At 34.9% G+C, this 25,613-nt stretch overlaps 1 pseudogene across 5 annotated transcripts in view; it reads left to right on the top strand.

Moving 5' to 3' along the window:
• Positions 1-24,722, top strand: part of LOC149781981 (GDP-fucose transporter 1 pseudogene) — a 49,664-nt pseudogene extending 24,942 nt beyond the window's left edge. For 4 of the 5 annotated variants that reach the window (XR_016414838.1, XR_016414836.1, XR_016414839.1 and 1 more), the window contains 2 exons: positions 8,295-8,379; positions 15,633-24,722. The product of XR_016414838.1 is annotated as a GDP-fucose transporter 1 pseudogene, transcript variant X3 (transcript). The remainder of the gene's footprint in view (positions 1-8,294; positions 8,380-15,632) is intronic. The other variant, XR_016414840.1, reaches the window with a different exon arrangement.
• The last annotated feature ends 891 nt before the right edge of the window (positions 24,723-25,613 follow it).

Here is a 25,613-nt window from a genome sequence, read left to right as displayed (position 1 = left end):
ATGTGTTAAACCCGCTAATTATCAGAACCACCCACTTTCATTTCTTGATGATACCTCCTGGCATTTTATTATGAGTGGTCTTAAGTGTTCCTCATCAGAGATAATAGCTCCTTGTTTTTGGACCCATTCACTTTAATTTTTGCACAGTGATTCTATTTATTATTGTTGGATTGTAAATAAAAATTCTGCTATGCAGGTTGATATTGATGAATTCCTAGTTGAGTTGAATTGTCATTATTCTTACTTATTTATGAGAATTACAGATTGAGATTGTCAGACTTAGCCACTTTTGTCTCTGGATAATAATTTCGGATTTCTTAATTTAATAGGTTGCATTATATTGATGAGACTTCTGCAGGTTGATTGTCCACTTTGTTGAGTTGCATGTTCAGCATCCAGTCCAATACTTTCTTAGCAGAGTTATGGTCTTGATTCTTACTCACATGCATTCATTTCTGTACAGCTACTTTCTTAATTCCTATCACATTTACTCCTAATTTATATAACATTTACTCCCCTAATTCCTATCAAACTGACTCCCCTAATTCCTAGCACATTTACCTGACTAATTCCACTCAAACTGACTTCCCTAATTCTAATCACATTTACTCCCTTAATTTCTAGTACATTTACTCCCCTAATTCCTGTATCATTGACTCCCGTAATTCCTAGCACATTTACTCCCATAATTCCTAGCACATTTACTTCATAATTCCTGTCACATTTCAATCAATTTGTTATACAGCTTTGTGTTGATGACACCTTGGCGGAGTTTATTTCTTCAGTGTTTGATTTACATCATCAATTAGTGTAATTATGGTCTAAGATTCCTCAACCCACTCACTTTGTTTCCACAGACTAATCCACTAATTATTGATTTCAAGAAAATATGTATGCAGCTTTATATTGATATAAAGTGGAATTTGATATTAGTTTTCTACATCATCATTTAGTGAATTATGGCAGACAGACTGTATGATACTGTGTGTTGCATGAGTGCAGTTGTGACATTGATAGTTTGCTTTTATCAGAGAAATAAAATGCAGGTACATGTCCATAAAGAGATGGTTAATTTAAGAGCTCCTTCAAATATCACTGTAACATAATAATGCATTTCTTTAAATATTGGTGACAGTGTTCTACAGGATATTTGCATCTTTAAAGTAAATGTAAATTATAAAGATATGTGCTTTTGATTTTAAATTCTTTTTTTCCTGACTGAACTCACAGACATCTTGAGGAGACTTATAATCAATCTAGTTTAATCAGCTGAGTCATAATTTCTGCCCCTTTAATCTAAGTGAGATATAAAAAAAATGAATGAAAGAAAATGTTCAATTTTCATCCTAGTCAGGATGCTCTCACTAGTCAGAGACCATTGTATACACAGACTTATCCATCAATTTTCATCCAAGTCAGGATGCTCTCACTAGTCAGAGACCATTGTATACACAGACTGTTATCCATCAATTTTCATCCTACACAGGCTGTTATCCATCAGTTTTCACCCTAGTCAGGATGCTCTCACTAGTCAGAGACCATTGTATACACAGACTGTTATGATTTTATCCATCATTTTCATCCTGGTCAGGATGCTCTCACTAGTCAGAGACCATTATATACACAGACTGTTGTCTATCAATTTTCATCCTACACAGACTTATCCATCAATTTTCATCCAAGTAGGATGCTCTCACCAATCATAGACCATTGTGTACAGGGATGGTTGTCCTTCAGTTTTCATCCCGGTTATGGTGTTCTTGCTTGTCAGAAACCATTGCATACACAGACTTATCCCTCTTTCATCTCAGTCATGATGTTCTCATTATTCTGAAACCATTATGTACACAGACTGCTATCCTTCCATTTTCTGGTTGGTCCTAAATGAAAATGGTAAATCCAGTATGGCTCCAACAGTGACCATCTTTAAAACCAAGTTATCACTACTCCTCCTGAATGGATGGTCATGTCAACATCGGGTTTTCACTAAAGGACTTCTTATGATGTCTAGTTGGTGCTAAATGAAAATAGTGCTGTTCTGATGTCTAATTTGGCCACCTCAGCAGCCATCTTGAAAATCTTGATGTCTCTACTCCATCTGAACAAATAGTCTTGATGATATCTGGTTTTCACCAGAAGACTTATGATATCTAGTTGGTTCTAAATCAGAATGGTGCTGCTTTATACATCCATTTTGATTGTCACTGCTGCCATCTTGAGAATTTTGTTATTGCTACTCTTCCTGAATGGACAGTATCTCAACATGTTCTTTTTTGTGTAAAAGACTTTTTATAATGTCTAGTTTATCCTAGATGAAAATGGTACCAATCTGACCTCCAATATGGCTGCCAAAATGGCCATCTGGAAACTTTTATTGCTACTTCTTCTAGATGGATGGCCAGCTTTATCAGAAGACTTATTATGTCTGGTTGGCCTTATTCCCCATTAGACTTCTTATGATGCCTTGATAATCTTGAATGATACATTCAGTAAGGCTAACACAGCAGCTGTTGCTACTCCCTCGGAATGGATGGTCAATATATTGATATGCATTTTTCACCAAAAGACTTCTAATGATGTCTACTTGGTCCTGAATGAAAATGCTGCCAATCTGACATCCAGTATGTTCACCACAGCAGCTAATTTGAAAATCTTCTTGCTGAAGATTATAATCAATGGTTTCTACACTTGGCAGTTAAAAGGAAGATATGGTCTTTTCTTGAATTCCTGGAATTTATTTTCTCCCAGTAGTACATCAGTCCTTTTGAGGGACTCTTGTTTGGAGATATTTTCTACCAGGATATTTTTATGAAAAATGTCATTTTCGCATAGTTGGAAACATTTCTCTGTGTCCCCAAATTCAAGAATTAACTCTCCCCAAGGTATCTTACAGAACCTTTATGTGACTGTTACCAGAGAGGGATTGTACTACTGATGAAGTTCCCATAGAACTTAACATTAATATATTAAAAATAAAAAATAGTTTATAAATTAGATTGACATACAAACCACACCAGTAGACTGGTTCTCTGGCCATAAAATAATTATTGGTAAATACTGTGGATATCAACCAATAAGACAACTTGTCTTAAATGGTTTATCATTGATCTCGTACAAATAATGAAAATGGTAAAGGTGTTAAATAAAATACTCCAAAAAAGAAATTTTTTGTTTAAAAATCAGTTGATGAATATCAGAGTTGAATGCTTGGTTTCTTTTGTTGACATTTACTACCAATATACAATTATTTTTATTGTCAACTAAATATTGAAATGTACAAGTGCCACATCAAGTTAACATTGTGAAATTAAGGTACAGATACTAACTACATCAAGTCTTCATTGTGAAAGTAAGGTACAATTACTAAATCAAGTCTTCGTTGTGAAAGTAAGGTGCAATTACTACATCAAGTCACTATTGTGAAAGTAAGGTACAATTACTAAATCAAGTGGGGCCCCGAGTGGCCGAGTGGTCTAAAGCACTCACCGTTCCGGATCACTGCCATCTCACCGCTGTCTGCGTGGGTTCGAGTCCAAGGCTTGGCTAATGTGGGTACGTGGGAAAGCCTACCAGTAGCTTCTCGTGGGTCAGTGGTTCTTCCCTAGGTTTTCCAGGGTTCTTCCTCCACCAGTTATACTGGCTGCCATGTATAGCCTATCTTGTGCTGAAAAATGGCGTTAAACCCTAGAACAACAACAACAACAACTAAATCAAGTCTTCATTGTGAAAGTAAAGTACAATTACTACATCAAGTCACTATTGCCAAAGTAAGGTACAATTACTACATCAAGTCTTCATTGTGAAAGTAAGGTACAATTACTACATCAAGTCACAATTGTGAAAGTAAGGTGCAATTACTACATCAAGTCACTATTGTGAAAGTAAGGTACAATTACTAAATCAAGTCTTCATTGTGAAAGTAAGGTACAATTACTACATCAAGTCACTATTGTGAAAGTAAGGTACAATTACTACATCAAATCTTCATTGTGATAGTAACGTACAATTACTACATCAAGTCTTCATTGTGAAAGTAAGGTACAATTACTAAATCAAGTCTTCATTGTGAAAGTAAGGTACAATTACCACATCAAGTCTTCATTATAAATAGAAGGTATAATTACTGTTAAAGCGAGTAGCTAAGACATGGCATTTCACCCAAAAGTTTCTCACCCAGTTCAGATTTGACTTGGTCTGAATTTCTGTGCAAATAATTTTTTCGTGAAGTTCATCATCTTGGACCTATACATTTTTCATGTTTTGTTGAACAGTTGACTATAAATACATTGTTTACATTAGTTTTACATCAAGTGGAAGAGTTTACAGACACTTCAGGGTGCATATAACATATACATAAATAAAAGAAAAGGTTAGAACTTGTATTATTTATGTAAAATAACAGATGTAGAACTTAAATAAATAAATATCAATTGATTAACTAAGTACATAGAAAAGGGTTGTGGAAACTTGATGTACACTCATTTGTTAAGTACAATAAAAATTTATTTCATTGGAGCAATGTATCAGAAGTTTCTGCTTCACTTCTTTGTTAAGTGGCATATATTGACTGGAAAAAGTGAATAATACAGCTACAGCTCTTTTACCAAAAGCATTTCTCTTGACCAGTTCTGCTTAAATTCAAAAATAAATCAAACCATATTCTGACAAACTTGCATGAAATTTTCAGCTGAACATTATATGCTTGTGCAAAAATTAATAATGAACTCCAACTTATAGTTTTTAAACATGGTTAATGGGAGTTTTGTAGAATTATACAGGGCTATTAATGGTACTGTCTGAAGGTTATGGACACTACATTTGAATCATATATCTCAATATATGCTAAAATTTATATGTTATAAGTGTCCAGTGCAGTGGACTTGTGGTCAGCAAGGAAACTCACTACCTGGATGAAACAAAGAAATTATTTTCTTAATATTTTCTAGAGTGCATGAATTTACTAGAAATACACCATTTGAAATAAACCTGTCCATGCAATTTCACTTGTTCTGCCTAAACATTATTCAGTTCTGTGACATTCAACTTTAAATGCCCTCTTTCATTGACAAGTTCTGGTTGTTTTTATGTTGAAACAAGCTGCTTTATTGCTTCACCTGAAATATCTTCTTGATCAAATTCTGGCCAGACAAAAATGTTTCCTGCTTTTTTCATGTAGCACAGTTGAAATTCAGTCACCAACACTTAGCATTTCTGCCTCAAAAATAATATAGGCTGGACTTTGCTTAGATGACTTCAGACATACTATTACAAACACTCCTGGTTTCTGTTTAGATTTATCATCATTTTCAGGCGATGTTGAGTATCACTAAACTTGTTTTTATAATGCATATTAATTTAATAGGTATGTATTATAAAATATACATTGATTAAAACTGAACAATACAATGATGGTTGTTAATATTCCATTTTTATAAACTTATAAAAATGTTAAAAATCACATTAAATTGGAATTTTTGTTTAAGCAAGCAGAGAAGAGATCATTAAATGTATTTTAATCTCATTTTCTGTAAAATTAGGTTTATGAGTTGAATAAAGAAATGATTTTATGTAGTGTTCATAACCTTCTCTCATCATCATAGAGTTGAACTTTTCTTCAAAGACTACCCCATTAAGCTAAAAGATTAAATGGGCTCTCAAGACAGGTGGTCATTCATAACAGGTCATAACACTATATAATCAATAAATCTGTCCATGGAGATCCTGGTCTCTAAAAAAAAAGGTGGTATAAAAGGTGGTCTCTCAAGACAGGTTTTACTGTAATAGTACCAATTTTCAGTGTAGTTTAGAGGTCATCAAATCATTTTCTTACTGTTTGTTTAATACACGTACATTTATAACTGTATGGATGTCTGAGAGCCATCTTTTCAAGTCATAGATGGTAGATAACAAGAGAATTGGTCTTTATTACAAATTTGGGTAAAATTTTATGGCCAAAACATACTAAATGGGCTAATTACATAAACATTTTATATAGGGATATACTTCAGGTACGTGATTTTTATTTTTTCCCCAGAAATGACCATAACAGATACTATAATGACATAAGTCTAGTTTCAGTTACGGACTCTACAGAAATTAGTTTACATGTTGAATATGTACATACGTACCATTACTACAGTCAGAAACTGTTTTGTCTTCTTGTTCCATCATTTAGCATCTCTTCCTTCTAATTAGAATGTCATAACAAAAGTTAGGGTCCTTGAAACCCATTTGTTTATGAATGCAGGGAGTGATTATTCTTATTTTTATTATGAATATATTTTATGATGCAGAATTGCATTATGACATGTTACATCATCCCGTCTCATGGAAGTGTTTAACTCATTCAGCCCCAATCCCGCCTTTGGGCGTGATGAGGATGATATCCTATTTCCGATCTCGGCAGCATCAAGGTCATTTAAGATACATCAACGTGGGTGGTATTACAAAAAAGCAGACAGATATAGCTCTAAAATGATACCAAATAATCTGGAAGTTCTAGTTGCACTACAAAATACAGAGAGAAAAAACTCATTTTTTGGACCCGTTTTTTTTTTCACCCAAAATTCGCTTGTGGTTGGAATGTGATTTTGTGTCCGGATTTTAGACCTTTTGGCCTCAGATCTAAGGCAGACTGGTCTGAACTGCACACAGATGGGTGAACCTTTGCAAAAGCTAGGATAAGGTGGGCATTTGGAATAAAGAGCGTGTCTCCATATGAAAATGATGGGTCCATTAAGCAAAAAAACAAACAAAAAAAACCCAAAACAATCCATCTTTTACCCTTCTGCTCATGTACAAGCAAAATAACCAATGGAAAATGATGTTTCTAATACAACTAGGCTTTAGTCTCATTGAAAATCTTGAAAGCCAATGTTTTACAATGTATTCAGAAATAGCCCCCCAAATGTCTTTCCTGTGCGCATTTCAGGCAAAAATGACAAAAACCTTTGGGGCCGAATGAGTTAAGATTAAGATGATCTAATAACGATGCCATCAAATGTTTCCAAATATCCTAATACATCAGAAAATAATAACTTGTGAGGTTTGTGCTGGTAATACATTTTTTAGTGTCTGTAACCAGGTTTTAACTAATGAATTGAAAATGTTGAGCATTTTTTCAAAAAGGTTATTCCATCCTTGGTCCTGACACTTATATGTAAAAGTAATATCAGAGTTGTCAGTATCCGAAAAGTAAACAAAAAAATTGGATATGGACACTACAGAATTTTCTAAATCCCTTTTTAATGAAATGATAAAATCACTGACCTTTTTTATGTTTTCTGTGATAAAAATGATGGTTTTCTTTATACATACAATCAAAAATAAGTATCCAAGGAAGCCAATTAAATGAAATAATTTTTTCCACAGATCTGTATATATGACAAAAGTGTATATTAGAGTTTGAACAATCAAAAGAAAGTACACCTCTCATTCTTCATTTCATATTTCCTTTGAATTTTCACTTTTTTTATTCTTGTATCAAACTTTTTTAAAATAAATTTTCCTTTCAGATGCAAACAATTTTTAAGATCTGCTTTCATCATAGACTAATACATTGATGAAAAATGAGAATTTTCTGGTGAAACTGCATAATGCCAAAAAATGACCATTTTTGTGGTATATTTCTGGATCCTGACAAAAAAAATTTCATTCCTTTACCAATGAAACTTCAGGTGCAGTTAAGGCTCATATTTTCACATGTTTTAAATCAAGAACTTGAAACCACATGGTACAAGTGTGACTGCAAGAGGGATATAATATGCAACAATTACACAAGAGCCAAATATTGTTTTATCTGCAAGTAAATTCTCATCTTTCTAGTAGCAGTGAACTAAAGGATAACTCATTGTAGTGCCGGAGATTTTGACAGTATTGTTTACCTCTAAATTTAACAATGTCTAAAATTTCTATACTCAAACAAACCAAACAAATGCAATTTATCTTAATAGCGTATCAATTTTTGCACCACAAGAAAAGTACATGGGTGCATTTCTACCATATATATTCACTTGCTGGTGAAGTCCAACTCCAAACAATATAGACCTTGATGTGCAGTTGCATAGTGCACTGGCATATCAGGATCTGTGTTGTTCGCCTGATTACACCTAATTAACTGCATTGACCTTGATCTGTCAATGCATTATGTGAAAGCAGATTTGGGTCTTTGCAGTTTTCTGTCGAACTTGACTTATAAGTGGGTACATAAGTGATTATTCAGTGTTGTATTAAGTTAAAAGCTTGAGCATTTCATTTGAATTGTATGCTTCATGAATTACAATTTTACATTACAGAGGCCAAGACGGACATTTGAGAATGATGTTGAACTGAAGCGCATAACCCTTAGTCATCTTTAATTAACTGTGGGGGAACAAACAGGTATGACACGAAGAATGCCTGTTATTGTTGAAAATAGTCATTTCACCTCAAAATAATGTTAGAACAGACTAGGTCACATAATTAAATAGAAATTTCTGTTTGAAGTTTTATTATTAAGCGATTTTATCTTGAGAAAAAGTTGAAAATGTAGTGTAATATTAGATACGGCGGGATGAATCAAATAAACTGGCTACCAATATCAGGTTTATAATCAGAAACCATGCATGAAGATTGAAGTTATAAAACTTATCAAATGTAACAATCAAACATAATGGATAGTTTAAGCATGAAGAAGGGGAAGTCAGACAGCCAGAGTCACTCATGGGGAAATGGATCATATTTTGCTGAAAAACTGGGTCAGCAATTACTTCCTGGGCCACACCTTGAATGGTAATGGTTAGCCAATCATATTGTGTGTGTAAGGGAAGTTGGTGTTGGTACAGCTTACATGTATTTTCTGAGTGTAGGGAAAGAGTAGAAGAGGGCTAAGAGGTATAAGTATAGTTACCAGTACTTAGTAGTTTACATAAATTGAGATTGGTGACTGGCCCACTTCAGTTTCAGATAAACAATGATTGACAAACAGTTACTGGTAGATACAGGCAGATATCAGCAATCTGTCACTTGGTTTACAGCATATTGGTAGATACAGGTGGATATCAGCAATCTGTCACTTGGTTTACAGCATACTGGTAGATACAGGCAGATATCAGCAATCTGTCACTTGGTTTACAGCATACTGGTAGATACAGGCGGATATCAGCAATCTGTCACTTGGTTTACAGCATACTGGTAGATACAGGCGGATATCAGCAATCTGTCACTTGGCTTACAGTGTGTTGTGTATAATGAAAAAGGCAACAAAATGTTATTACATATTGGAGTTCAAACATGGATAAATCCATTTTTGAAATTTGGGGTTCGAGGTTGTCACACTATAATTCTGTGATAACCCAATATATCAGCCATAGCTAGCACAATATATTGAACAAAATACTAACTATATGAATATGTTTAACATATTTAGACTTGTTTGCTGGAACATTAATTTATTCATCCCATTCCAAATGTCCCACCATCTTTATTGATACGCCTTGTTACCTTGCCACTATAAAGTGAGAGTAGAACTATTGAAGTACCTGGCATTTTTGTTGGCATCCACACCAATATTATACATATATACACACTCACTGCATCTCAACCATTCATTTTTCATAGGCAATAGGCAACAGTTTGGAATAGGTTTCATAGCACCTTCCCCCAGGGGAGGAGTCAAAGGGGGCTAATCTTGTCCATAAACGTACATTAGTTGTTGTTGTTGGGTTTTGGGGTGGTGGGATTTAATGCGATTTCTTGTACAAGATAGGCTGTACATGTCAGCGAGTATGACTGGTGGAGGACGAACCTGTTGGTGCCCCAGTAAGAACCACCAACCCATGGGATGCTACTGGCAAGCTTTCTTATATACCCTTATTGGCTGAGTCTCGGACTCAGTCAATGTGGGTATGTGCAAGAGCTTGCCAGTAGCTACCAGTGGGTCATTGGTTCTTACCCAGGCTTTGGGTTCTTCCTCCACCTGTTATAGTGGCCATCGTGGTTGATTAAGCTTTTGTATTTAGCATGGGTTTTTTGCAGCATGTGAGCATACCGTCATAAATGGAATCACGAAATTTGATGAAGGGATGCATCTTAATGGGTGCTACACTCTCATCACAGAAGTGGTCACTTTGATCCATATTTCACACATTGTGTTTTGTGTTTAAATTGTTCATGCTAAAATCTATTTGTAGATGATTATATACACTGCATACACATTTCTTCAACAAAGCCATCGTGACATTGTTTTTCACATTTTACTTTTCACATTTTGCTGACTTCGTTTCATTTTTGCACTTAACTTCTGGCTATGGTAGCATTACACAGTATTGGGCAAGATCCTTGCACTGACTGCACCATGTCAGATGAAAATCCATACACTGAGGTACATTATTCATTCATCCATATATAAATTGTTATTTTCATTAAAGGATGGAGCAATTGTGTAAATAAAATATTTGCATGACAAATATTTTTTCAGGGTCTTTTTCTTTGCTCATCTGATTTTACATCCACCCAATGTCTAACAGTGAGTGTAAATAAGTAAAACTCTACAAGCTCATTACAGATTAATACAAAATAAAAATAGAAATTACAGCGGTAAAGGCTTATCACTGGTGAGATCCAAATATGTAAAAACAATTGATGCAAAAAATTTTAAAATTACCAAGCAGGTGCTTATAGACTTAGTTCTTGCTGGAGAGGCTTCGATAACACGATAACAATTGTGATCTTAAATTTAATCTCACACCCAACTAGCAGAAAGATTTTTGCTCAAAACTTGTTTGACAAGGCCTACTGTAGACAAACATATTTTCATGAAATCTTTGCTAATAATGATGTGGATCCATAACTCTATACGGATAGAAGAGTCCATTGTCCCGGAGCCAGGGACAACTAAAAATTAAAGATGGGCAACCATTTTTCTCAATGTGTCCAGTCCAGTTAGGCAACCAAAAAATATTCATTAAAAAATGATCATATTCAAAATTATAATGGAATTTTGTTGGCAGTTTTTCTAGACAAACATTTGGTCATGAGTTTTCCCTATGGGTTTCTAAAGCAGGGTGCCAAAAACCTTGATAGATTTCCATTGCTAAGTATGTGTTGGGTGATTGCTTTTGGTGAAAGACCTCTATTCCGTATGTTTCAGCTACAGGTATTCATTATCTGATTCAACATTTCAATGATTCTGATTCAATCAGTGTCCATACTACCAGCCCCACAATGTCCATACTCCCAGCCCCATACTACCAGCCCCATGAAGAAACGAGGCTCATGAATATTTGTTATTTTGTAAGGCTGCACTGTTTTTACATTCAGATTGTTTGTTTAGTTTATTGCCTGTAAATGTGTACAAAATCAAATATGCAGGAACTAAACGTTACAATGAAAGTATACATTTCCACATCTTAATTGGATTTTTTAATTTGATTTTTCTGTTATTGTTGTTGTTGTTGTTGTTGTAGGGTTTAATGCCATTTTTCAGCACAAGATAGACTGTACATGGCATCCAGTATAACTTGGTGGAGGAAGAATCCTGGAAAATCCCAGGAAGAACCACTGACCCACGAGAAGCTACTGGCAAGCTTTCTCACATGTCCACATTAGCCAAGCCTAAGACTCGAACCCAGGCAGACAGATGTGAGATAGCAGTCATCTGGAACAGTGAGCGCTTTGGACCACTCAGCCACTGAGGGCCCCTTGATTTTTCTGTTCATTCTTTTCTCAAAGTATGCATCTGTGAATTTCTGATTGAATGCCACATCACTAGGAAAAATCATACATTGAGGAAAATTGGTTACATCTTAATAGGTAATTTGCTAATAATGTTGATAAAATGTTCTTTACATTACAAGATTTACCTTCAAACAAGATTAACAACACAACACCTTTCATTAGTACTATTTTATTTTAAAGAAACATCGTTTTAAGTTTGTAAGCTAGTACATAGTTTCTTAGCCATTGTTAATCTCAGAAAAGATAAATTGTGTGTATGTTCAGGCAGTACGATTGCGATTTCATTATGGATAATTTTCATCATATATACAACAGGAGGAAACATTATCATGACATTCCTTGAGATGTATTACAGAAATTGTCAGATGTAATCAACGAACATGTATCTTTCTGAATTCAGTCGTAGTAAGAGATAAAATGTTGAGTGAGGTGTGCTATGCATATTAGAATAGCTGTCAGCTGTTCAGTAAGCATATCAGGTAGACGGAGGAGGTCGAGTTTCTAATCATTTCAATTAAACAACATGTGGTACGTGTGTATAAATTTTAGTAAACATTGCAACTATCATTTTTTTTTTTTGTCAAAAGGAAAATCGACTGTGGAAGAAATGGGCACTTGCTGTGGTGCATGTGTCAACTGCTTCATTTGGCTAACTTTAACTCAAGAAATATGGCATTTAAATAATTGGACCAGTCACAGTTATTTGTAATTTACATTGACTTGTGGCAGAAAGGCTAAAGAAAAGTACCACGTGTAAAGCTAACAGCTGGATAGTTGTGATGATTAGCAGTGGTAGAGGAATGACACCATGTGTAAAGCTAACAGCTGGATAGTTGTGATGATTAGCAGTGGTAGAGTAATGACACCATGTGTAAAGCTAACCTCTGGATAGTTGTGATGATTAGCAGTGGTAGAGGAATGACACCATGTGTAAAGCTAACAGCTGGATAGTTGTGATGATTAGCAGTGGTGGAGTAATGACATCATGTGTAAAGCTAACAGCTGGATAGTTGTGATGATTAGCAGTGGTAGAGTAATGACACCATGTGTAAAGCTAACAGCTGGATAGTTGTGATGATTAGCAGTGGTAGAGTAATGACACCATGTGTAAAGCTAACAGCTGGATAGTTGTGATGATTAGCAGTGGTAGAGTAATGACATCATGTGTAAAGCTAACAGCTGGATAGTTGTGATGATTAGCAGTGGTAGAGTAATGACACCATGTGTAAAGCTAACAGCTGGATAGTTGTAATGATTAGCAGTAGTAGAGTAATGACACCAAGAACAATAAATGATGCAGACTCAAATAAATGTAAAATATAGACAAGTTTCTGTTCAGTTTGAATGCCCATACAGTCCTAATTTCTATGGTAGAATATTGTGAATGACCAGGTAATATACATTTCTGAAATCTAACATTAATCTACAACAATAAGTTTCTCTAGTTCTGTTTCACAATATGAAAAATTAGTAATCTTTGTTAAAGTCATCTGTCACAAGTGGATTGTTTTAAACATTTAAAATTGTGTATTGATGAAAATGAATAGAGATACAGGTTAATTGACATGTTTGAGTTGTTTTGACTTTAGGAAAGAACAGCGTTGATCAGTAGTCTGGTAAAAAGCCAGAGGCGCATTCAACATCCATTAGTCAGTTTGTGCAAGTTAGTTATCACTGCTTCTACTGAACCATGTGAAGGAACTTTACACATACATTCATCCCATGGTTTAGTTGGTCCTGCATTAAAGAGGTGCTGCTCCAACATACAATATGGCCACCACATCAGCTGTCTTGAAAATCTTGGCATCCAGAATGGAATGTTTTATCAGTCAGGAATTTTCACCGGAATTTGTATGATGTCTAGTTGGTCCTAAGTGAAAATGGTGCCACCCATACATCCAATACCATCATCAGAGTGGTCATATCAGGACAGGGTTTTCACTAAAAGACTTGTTATGATGTCTTGTTGGTCCTGAGTAAAATTGGTACCAATCTGATATCAACATGGCCTCTGCAGCTGTCATTTTGAAAATCCTTGATATTGCTGTTCCATCTGAACAAAAAAACATATTTCTTATGGTGTTATGTTGGTCTTAACTAAAAAATGTTTCATTTGACATTCAATATTACCACCACAGTGGCCACATTGAAACTATTAGTGCCACTCTTGTTAGAAAAATCATATCTACATCAAGTTTTCACCAGAAGACTTCTTTTCTTATGATGTCAAGTTGTTACATCTGTTATGATTGCCACACTGAAAATATTAAAAAATCTTCTCACTAATTCTCCTGAAAACAACAAAAGTCTTCTAAAGAATGTCTTTTTGGCCAATTTGAAATCTTGTTGGTCAGAGATGGTTTCAACACTTCTTGTCAGAAAGTAGAGCATCAGGGGCTTGAAGAGAGGCATGACTTTAACAGATGTCTCTTGGTCAGGAAAAGAACCAGTTTTGATCAAATAGTTCATAACGGAGGTAAATGCTTAGATCGATATAGTCAGCACCCGTGTTTAAGAATTTTGCACTGATTCCCTATAGACCTGTAGACTTCTTACAATCAACGGATTTTAACAAATTTGAGAACATTTGAATTTTGAATGAGTGGAATGTGAAACTTTACCTCCTGACGATTTGATGGTACAAATTTTTAATAGCATTGCTAGTGTATAGTCTAATATTGTGGCAACATTGTTAAAAAACCAAAGAGATTTCCTATTTCTCTTTCTTTATTGATGTCAGTCCCCAACAGGGACTCTTGTTTCACACTGATAGACAGTTGTGTAATAGTAGAAGATCTAAATTATTTGTTGTGAAACCTAGATATATAAAGAACTATCTAGGTATAGAACACTATTTTTCTTTTGTTGACGGGTGCTCTGTACAAAGAAGGCTTTTCTCGAAGGCCAATAACTGTACATGCACATGTATTGTGAATGTATCGTACCTGAGAGTAACTGAGAGATTTACTTGCCAATGATGAAACGGTAATATACTTCATGGTCATCATAAGTGACCAAGTATAATACCAATAATCATGGGGCCTAGGGTGACCAAATGGTCTAAAGTGCTCACCTTTACTGATCACTCTCATCTCACTCTATCCATGTGGATTTGTGTCTCAGACTTGGCCAATGTGGTATGTGAGAAAGCTTGCCAGTAGCTTTCCATGGGTCGATGGTTCTTACTGGTGTTTTCCCAGGTTATTTCTCCACCAGTTATACTAGCCGCTATAAATAACCTATCATGTGCTAAAAAATGTTAAACACAGGACAACAACAACATCCAATAACCTTAAAATGTAATAAAAGACAATGCAGAGGTCATTTTTCACGTGTAAAATCGTGGGCATCATTCAGTAACAAATGATATGGGAGCAATAAATTTGGCTTCTTATAGAATCATGTCTATTATAAATAGGTGGAAAATAGAATATGAAATAATAGTATCAGTACTTGATTTATTATGAACAGAAATTTAGTACATCCATTTTTGGTAAATATGTCTTCCTCTATGCATGTTGATGATAACAATGTTTATGTAGCTGTTATGTTGTTGTTGTTGTAGTGTTTAACGCCATTTTTCAGCACAAGATAGGCTATACATAGTGGCCAGTATAACTGGTGGAGGAAGAACCCTGGGAAGAACCATCAACCCACGAGAAGCTACTGGCAGGCTTTCTCACATACCCATGTTAGCCGGGCCTGAGATTCGTACCCATGCAAACAGAGGTGAGATGGCATTGATCCAGAACGGTGAGCACTTTAGACCACTCGGCTGCTCTGGGCCCCTGTAGCTGGTATGCCTTCAATTTGGAATTACTTCTGCTTTCTTTGCTATGTCTTTACATTAAAAAAAATATAAAATCGAAGTCTTTTTATCAAAACTGAATTTTATCCTTTTATTTTTTTACTTTCAGTGAAAATGACTCATTATTCATCCAGTCAGCGAACCGCATATGGCATTATAGCGGGAGTAATTGGCCTTTATTGGATGGTATCAATATCACTGGTTTTCTTAAACAAACACATTTTGAGTGGAGCATTCGGGCACAATGACCTGACAATATTCTCATCTTGGTACCAGTCAATGTGTGCTGTTGCTTTTATTCTCTTTCTTAGAGCAATATCAAAACAAACAACTCTTGGAATTAGGGTACCAACAATCGACTTCAGTCTCCTGCTATCAAGTGATATGCTCATGTTATCATTTTCCTTTGTCTTAAGCCTGGTTTTTAACAATCTTATGTTGAAACATATAAATGTAGCATTTTACCAAGTGGCAAGGTCTATAACAATTATATTTACAATACTAATGTCTGCGTGTATGCTTCGGAAGAAAATTTCATGCCAGGCTGGGATAGCTTGCCTAATTATAATAGCTGGTTTTGTGTTAGGCATAGACCAAGAAGATGTCTCAGGAACTTTGAGCGTGTTCGGAATTATATATGGTGTGCTTGCTAGTTTTATGGCTGCAGTTTGTGGTATTTATTTCAAGAAGGTGGAAACTCTATTAGAAGGAGAATCATTGAAATTAGCATATTTCAATAACTTAAATAGTGTGTTAATATTCCTTCCTCTTGTAGTCAGTTCAGGACAAGTACAGTCTGTTTTTAGCTCCGACATTGCTTTCCAGCCCAAATTTTGGTTACTGCTAACCTTTACAGGAATACTTAGTCTTTCCATTGGTTGGGTCAGTGCAATGCAGATAAAATATACATCTCCAGTAACACACCATATAAGTATTAATGCCAAATCAGTTACACAGACACTTATTGCTGTTTTGATCTACCAGGAAAGCAAAACATTTCTCTGGTGGCTTGGAAATGGACTGGTAATTATTGGTGTGCTGTTCTATGTGTATACGAAAATTCAAGAGGAAAAATCTAACCAGTCCAAGGAGACCTTGCTCATGACGGATTCTAATGGATACATAAAAGGAAGTAACAGTGCTTAAGGACATTCAGAGAGCATCGAGATCACTAGATACATTTTGTAAGGACATTCAAAGAGTATCCAGATCACTAGATACATTTTGTAAGGACATTCAAAGAGTATCCAGATCACTAGATACATTTTGTGAGGACATTCAAAGAGTATCCAGATCACTAGATACATTTTGTAAGGACATTCAGAGAGTATCCAGATCACTAGATACATTTTGTAAGGACATTCAAAGAGCATCCAGATCACCAGATACATTTTGTTTATAAGTTTCTTACACAGAGAATCTTTTGTTTGTGCTTATTTCAAATGAATTATCTGAAACCCCTTCAATAATTCTGTTTTTGTAAGGATTTCAGAGAAAAAGATTGGTATTATTCAATGAGTTTCACAAAATGATCACAAATGGTTTGATTCAGTTTATCACATAACCATAACCACTAGAAAATGCTGTTGCTCTATGTACTTGCTTATAAGTTAAGTCCAACTTCAAACAACTTAGACCCTAATCTGCTGTTGCATAATGTTCATGTAGATGAGGGTCTGTGTGTTTTTTTCTGTTGATAACTACTGACAATCTACATGGACCCAGATCTGCCATCACATTATGATAAGGCAGATCCGAATCTGTACAGTTTGCAGTTGTTCTCATCTTACAAGCAAGTAAATACAGTATTGCCATTCAAGGTGAAGTTTGCTGTACACACAAATTATATTATATGAACACAAATTATATGAACTCCTTGGATTGTACAAATTTTGAGTCACTGAACAAGAGAGCATGTTTTTTACACATCACTTGACCCATGTTGAAGTGAGTTTTCATTTAATTCCAGATAGTTTTTTTACTCGGATGTAATGAAGGTCATCCTGGACCTCTGTATTGCACTGAATTGTTTTCAGTTGATAAATGAGTGATAGACCCAATGGTTTATGCAGTTGAAGAAAAATTATACTGTTTAACTGTAAATTTTACAATCAATATGATTCTTTTTTGCTTTTAAAATGATTTTTTAATAGCCATAATACAAAATCTGCTTATCTCTCATGGGATTAGAGTCTCCTCATCTGAAGTCATAGGTCACATGAGATGGAATATTCTAGAAATTTGAACAGAGAGAACCCAAAACCAGTCTGACTACAACATCATTGGCTCAAGTGGGATACGTTTTCCTCAGAAAGCACTTGCTCGATATGGTACATTAATGCACCTCAGCCTGACATATCTCTGTGCCATATCAGACTTGTTCTGACATATAATCCCTTTTCCATATCAGACCTGTTCTGGTGTATCAATATGCCATTACAAAGCTTGTTCTGATGTATCCCTATGCCATATTAGACTTGTTCTGATGTATCCCTATGCTGTATCAGACTTGTTCTGATGTATCCAGACCTGTTTACTGCATCTGAGGCAAGTCAGTAATACTCAAACTAATCGGTCAGTAAATTTAGTCCTCTGTCAATAATGACACACACCAACCCAAGCATGCAATTTTCAAAACAATGCTTACAAGCATCACATTCATGATGGGATTGTTTTTACTAAATACTAATTCACTGATAAAATTATCTAACTTCAAAAAGTAAAGAAAGTCTAATTTTAACAAAATCAATATCTTACATGCTTATAGAACTCTTTCTAAGATTGTTTTTCTCTTTGTTCTCCAGAACCAATAGTATGTTGAAACTGTAATAGTAAACAGGTCTGTGTATCCCTATGCCATACCAAAACTTGTTCTGATAAATCTCTATGCCATATTAGACTTGTTTTGACAAATCCCTATGCCATATCTGACTTGTTCAGATATATACTTATGCCATATCAGACTTGTTCTCTCGGCCAACTCACTGCTCTGGTGGCCTAATGGTTAGAGCATCTGCCTCGGATGTGAGATGTTGTGTGTTTGATCCCTGGCTGAGTCATGCCAAAGACTTATAAAAATGGTACTAACAGCTTCCTCAGCATTAAGAGGTTAATGTTAGGACTATTTGGCCTGGTGTCAGGATAATGTGACTGGGTGGGACATCATGCTACATGTCTGCAGCATGATGCCCCAGTGCTAGACATCACTATAAACTGTCACACTGTAGACATCGTAGCGATATGACTAAAAAAATTTTAAAACTACATTAAAAATTCAGATCACACACACACACACACTCTCTGCCAAGTCCGAACAAAGTACATGTATAATTTTGTGAATATACACCACTGTTCCCAGAAAAGAGTACCAACTTTTGTTTTTAAGATTTGTAAAGTTATTTGTGCAGATGTTTTTGTGATGTTTAGAAGCATTTACGTTTGATATATTTTGTATATACATGTCATTTATTATTATTGGTATTTGTTGAAAACATACCATAATTATGAACACATTATAAATTACATTATTTGTTCTTTTATTAACATATCTTTCAGTAATTATAACGATGAAATTTGTGACGAATTATTGTGCATGAATTATTGGCTATTATTGTGTTGAATTGGTACTTGTTGCTGAACATGATTGGCTTACATTGTTTTGGTGTTTTATAGCACAGCAACACAAGTAGGCTAATTATTATCAAGGCAGTTGGGGCAAAGTATTTTTCCCAAGGATACACAACAGTAGTAAACCTTTTCAGTTCCTGTAGTAAGATGCTTGAAATTGAAATGAAAATTATGTCTAATTGGACTGTTGCTGTTGTATTGAGAATGAATGTTGACAATTTGAGACAAGAGCATTAATGAAGGTGCCTGTTGCTTTGTCATGCAGGTGTATTTACTCATCTTAAATTAAAATATTAATTGCTCTAAAATTGAATCCTAATATAGTTTAACCAAAAGTGTGTTCAAGCCTCATTGTTGAGCACACAATACCTTAACTGTCATCAATAAACTTCCAGGTGAAAATGATTAATTGCTATGGACAGTTTATAATGGTGGCCAGGAAGTAAACTTAGTCAAGAAAAAGAGGATGGCAGTTCTAGTCATAACAAATAAAATGGGTTTTTATTAATTTAAACACAGGTGGCTTTCATTGTGGCATCATAATGCATGATATTCAACCCGTTTCTTACTGGGTCATACCTGTAGGCTGATCTTGATCAAAAGTGTCCTGTACTGTATCATTGAATTTGTGGTATGTATTTTGCGAGGCATGTGTATATTGACTTTTTGAGGAATTTGGTCGCATGAGGATAAAAGTAAACTTGCCATTTAAAGGTGTGTGAAATCAAAATTCTAAACAACGACACTCCTTACTGAAAGACTGTACAGAATACCTACATGACCTGTTTGATACTATGTTGTTGTTGTTGTGGGGTTTAACACCATTTTTCAGCACAAAATAGGCTATACATGGCGGCCAGTATTAATGGTGGAGGAAGAATCCGGAAAAACCCTGGAAAGAACCACCGAACCACAAGAAGCTACTGGCAAGCTTTCTCACATACCCACATAGGTTGAACCCGAGACTCGAACCCACACAGACAGAGGTGAGATGGCAGTTATCTGTAACGGTGAGCACTTTAGACCACTTGGCCACTTGGGGGCCCTGACCGATACTATGTATTGATGCCATCTCTACAAATATTCAGATCACATGGACCAATGGAATCACACATTTTACGTTTTTCTTTTAAAGATAAATTTATCGGTTATGTGGGTAACCAATTACATGGACAGAAATCAAGTTCACCAGGTGAATTTGGACAGTTGTTGTTTGACTTAATATTGAGTTACAGTAAAATCCAATACCCAAGACTGTAGTAGATTTAATATGCATTATTCATTGACTGTAGAAACAGTATTCATTATAATGTATTAACTAATAATGAATCTCTAATTGAAGAAAAGAAACTAAGTACTGTACATCCAGACCATAATAGCTCAAACTAATACTTTATACAAATTAAAACATGATTATTGATACATTGTATCAACACACTAATACATTGTATAAACACAATAATACATTGTATCAACACACTAATACATTTTCATATCGTAATGATTAAATAATTTTTTTTTTGTTTTAATTTGTATGGATCACATTTTAAACTGTATCAATGCATTGATGTACCTTTATGACATTTCAACACTACAAATTTAATTTTGTGTACAATTCTTTTATATAGATGTAGGGAATTTGTTAATATCTTGCCGTAAAAAAAATGACATAATTAATACTACAGTGACTTCAAGTTGTTTATTTACAAAAATATTTTAAAGGAATGATGTATTCACATGAGTAGCATCCATAAAGATGATGTGAAAATGCTTAAATGAATAAAGCATGGATATTTTTCTGATCATCTGTTACATTGACTAATATATATAGTAAAAGAAGAAGAAAAAACTAGGTAAAAAAAACTTGGAGATTCTCAAGAATATATAGTGTGTGGTTTAAATACTTGGCAGATGACAAAAAATGGAGGTAAGACATTGATTTGGATTCCTTCAAGTTCTTTTCAACCACTGTCAGTCTCTTTGATGAATTTTTGTTTATTTGGTTATATTTGATATACAGTTTTCTTGGTCTTGGATTGCTTTGTGATTTTTACATTGACTACAAATGAATGACTTTTTCTAAAATGGACTTAACCTTGATATTCAAAAGGAAGGTCAAATTGACTGAACCTTGATATCCAAAAGGAAGGTCAAATTGACTTAACCTTGATATCCAAAAGGAAGGTCAAATTGACTGTATTTTGGTTGATTGTTACATTATAAAGGAAGTTTTTCAAAAATAGTAGCATAGCTACTGCCAAGCAACCCCTGCCCAAAATTCCCATCAAGCAACTTTATATTGGAAGGAGTCCCCAAATTATGCTGGGGGGTGGGCTTGATATTCCACTTAGTTCACTGTATAAATGCCATGTATTTATGGCCCATTAGTGGCTGATAAAACAATACAATGTAAGAGTGCTGATCATAGATGGAACAATCGCAGGAAATTGGAATCTAGCGCGTTAGTAGCATATGATCGTGTTATTTGAGAATCTGATAATTGACATACAAATGTTTTGCAGGAGATATCAACCTTTATTTAAAAAAAGATTTTTTCCCAGAGCTGTGTGTTGTCATTCGTTTTTTAATCCGTTCTCTCATACTCTCTCTGTCTTCTCCCTCTTTTACATCTTGTACAAAGTCGTAAATCTAAACACCACCAGATTTACACTGCTTGTATGTATATTCATTTCGTCTTTCATTTAGTGACCGCTTCGGTGGCCTAGCGGTTAGAGCGTCTGCCTCAGATGAGGGAATCCACGGGTTTGAACCCAGGCCAAATCATACCAAAGACTTATAAAAATTGTACTGACAGCTGTCTCGCTAGGCACTCAGCATTTTAGAGGTTAGTGTTAGGACTGGTTGGCCTGGTGTCAGAATAATGTGACTGGGTGGAACATCATGCTATGTGTCTGTGGCGTAATGCCCCAGTGCTAGACATCACTATAAGATGCCACACTGCCGACATCAAAGTGATATGACTAAAAAAAATCATTACAAATCTCACACACACGTACACACTTTCATTTAGTGCTTTCAAGAAACCACATAGTAATCTATCAGTCCATTCATCCATCTAGTTTTCATACAATTCAGAGGTGGTAGGAAAGTCATAATTCTGAAAATACACCCGTTTTGTTCTGCAAGGATTCAGCTACACTTAGCTAGCAGGCTTATGAAGAGAACAATGCTAAAAAGAGGTGGGGGGGGGGGGCTAGTGGTCTAAAGTGCTCACCATTATGGATCACTGCCATCTCGCCTGTCTGCGTGGGTTCGAGTCTCGAGTTTGGCCAATGTGGGTATGTGAGAAAGCTTGCCAGTAGCTTCTCGTGAGTCAGTGGTTCTTTCTGGGGTTTTCGCCGGTTCTTCCTTCACTATTTATACTGGTTGCCATGTATAGCCTATATTGTGCTGAAAAATGGCGTTAAACCCTGCAACAGCAACAAAAAAGAGAGAAGGTTGAATGCAAATAATTTCACAATATTACCAGATCTTTGAACATAATGAGCAGTGGTGAAATGTGTGATGTAAGTGAATGTTCATTCTACATTTTAAATGGGGGGCCCCGAATGGCCGAGTGGTCTAAAGCGCTCTCCGTTACGGATCACTGCCATCTCACCTCTGTCTCCGTGGGTTCGAGTCTCGGATTCGGCTAATGTGGGTACGTGAGAAAGCTTGCCAGTAGCTTCTCGTGGGTCGGTGGTTCTTTCCGGGGTTTTTGCCGGGTTCTTCCTCCACCATTAATACTGGCCGTCATGTATAGCCTATCGTGTGCTGAATAATGGCGTTAAACCCTGCAACAACAACATTTTAAATGGTAAATTTGGATGGGAAATAAGCGAAGGCATGAGGTGTATGTTTGACAGGATTGAATATTCAATGATGCACATAGGTATCAGTTGATAAATCAAAACTACCATAATTATTCGTCCACGTGGGTGATAAATATAAACGCTTGCATCTAAAAAAATACAGGTGGCGCGTTTTTGTCTTCTTCTATTTTGGTGAATCAGTGCAAAACTTAACGGAGTCATAATATGTACAGACCATCAAAATATAGATAGGTTAGGTGACAAATGCCTCATAGCATTATTCATCAGTAAAAAAATATTAGAACTAGAGTATGACATCTCCTTAACTGTGTATTAAATCAGTGAAGATAAATATATTAGGGCAGTTAGAGGGACAGAAAGAGAAAAAGAAATTTGACGTATTTATTCCATATTATGAAACTGAAAAGTACCATTATGTTGGAATCAAGATCTGGCCAAATTTGCATCTTCATTCGTAAGAAGACATAAAAAAGAAAAGTACTTGGCAAAAATGTTTAAATTTTTTCAATGCTCTAGATTTATCAAATTACAAAAGTCTCCGTTATGATTGGAAAATTCAGTAGACAATAACTTGAAAACGAATCATTTGTTAAATGTAAAACTATCATCAATAATTGAGAGCCCCATTTTATATTTTATTATAACATTTAATGTGAGATCATGCTGCAAGTGAGGTGTTCTAGCCATTCACAAAACTAATTATGCTAACAAAAAATAATTTTCTCCATTTAATACCGTGTTAATCTCATTTGTTTTACACAATCACTACTTCTCTAGTAAGCTGTATTTCGTTTTTCAATTTTACCCACTCGCTTTCTTATGATATTTATGACATAGTACATCGATTAGTGTATCTAACTGTTTCGTTTATTTCATTAGCTAAATTTCATGTACTTATGGATATCTTTGAAAACTTGATCATCCAAACCTGTACATTCACACACATTAGACCTGGAACATGTTTCATTGAAAAAAAGCCTTTACCAGAAAAAATATTTATTATAACACGTTCAAGATGATGATTTAGAAGGAAACTGTGCCACAAACCTTATATACAATTATGTGTTTAACGTATGCATAAACTGTGCACCTTATCATGGTCATACTCATGCTAAAGAATTAATTGACCTGATAATTATAAGAATGTGTGTGTTTGTGTTTGTGATTTGGATTTTTAACGTAGCTTTAACAATTTTCCAGTCATATCGCTACGATGTCTGCAGTGTGGCAATTTATAGTGATGTTAGCACTGGGGCATCATGCCGCAGACATGTAGCATCATATCCCACCGAGTCACATTATCCTGACACCAGGCCAACCAGTCCTAACACTAACCTCTTAATGCTGAGCGCCAAGCGAGGCAGCTGTTAGTACCATTCTTTAAAATTGCTATTGAAATCAAATTTATTACAACAAAAATGTCATACAAGAATATAAGTTAATATAGAATAAAATATAACCATAATTTTATATTAATTAATTTAAAATACTGCCTTTCCTCGTAAAAAAACAGGCATCATGTTTGTGTAATTTATCATTATTATATTGAATATCGATTTCACTATTTTTTTCTGATTTTGTAATCTCTAAACGTGATAATTACATATTATAATTACCACCTTATGTGGCACATAATTTCAAATTGTGATCTTTTGGGAAATTGTCATAACTCTTTGTACAAATATTTTGTCTTTTCTTTTTGAACCTCTGTTTTACTCTATAATAAGTAATTATATTATATATTAGTTTCACACTTTCTTGTACATTGACTGATGCAGGCGATATAAAATTGGATACCTCTAAATATGCAAGAAGAAATGAACTGTTAGTAACGAATTGGATGAATAGGTTCACCGTGGGGTTGACCTATAACCCCAAAGATCGGAAATGTTACGTCCTCTAAATATGAATAATCATAAAATTGTAAAATTAAGACAATCTGTTAGTGGAAGTGATGCAGTAACTGATATCCCCAGAAATGTTTGATAGCATCGGGGTAAGTGTGCTCTAACATCAAAAATGTTTTTAAGAAACGCACATTGTCCTCGTTAAAAGGAAGAAGTAAATTAAATATTAAAAGAAGTACATGTATGTTCATTGAGTCCTTTATTTCCTTAAGTTATAATGTGATTTAATATAAAATTTTAATTCACTTACATTATAGCCATCATTTCGTCACATCCACATATAAAATTAAAGTCTTTGAAGCAATATCGGTCTGTACTAATTGTCACGAGATAACCCAGCACCCTATGCGGCAACATGTTGCATAGAATGACCTTTCACAGTCTGAAAAAATGAAGCAGAAACGTTTTTAATCAATGTTCAAAAAGATACAAAACTACCTGATTGAAATATATCATCAATTATTTCACCATGTAATGCATTCAAATGGCAATCAAACTGTTTTTGGAAATATTTTATAAATAAACTTAGAAGTAATCGATTACTTTCTGTTGCATGTTTTTATAACAGGTAAACATGGAAACAAAAACTGCTCCTTTTCTTACTTAGACAGAAAAGATACATGAGAAATTAATAGTGCAGCGTCCACTTCAGGGAAAGATTACTTATCAATTATTTTTCTCTAACACGAATTATATTATGTAAATATAAGAGCAACTTGTGGA

Source organism: Sinohyriopsis cumingii, chromosome 15 (genome assembly GCF_028554795.1).
Source record: "Sinohyriopsis cumingii isolate HCF-2022 chromosome 15, ASM2855479v2, whole genome shotgun sequence".
NCBI classification, from domain to species: Eukaryota; Metazoa; Mollusca; class Bivalvia; order Unionida; family Unionidae; genus Sinohyriopsis; species Sinohyriopsis cumingii.
This window is presented reverse-complemented; position numbering and strand designations above follow the sequence as displayed.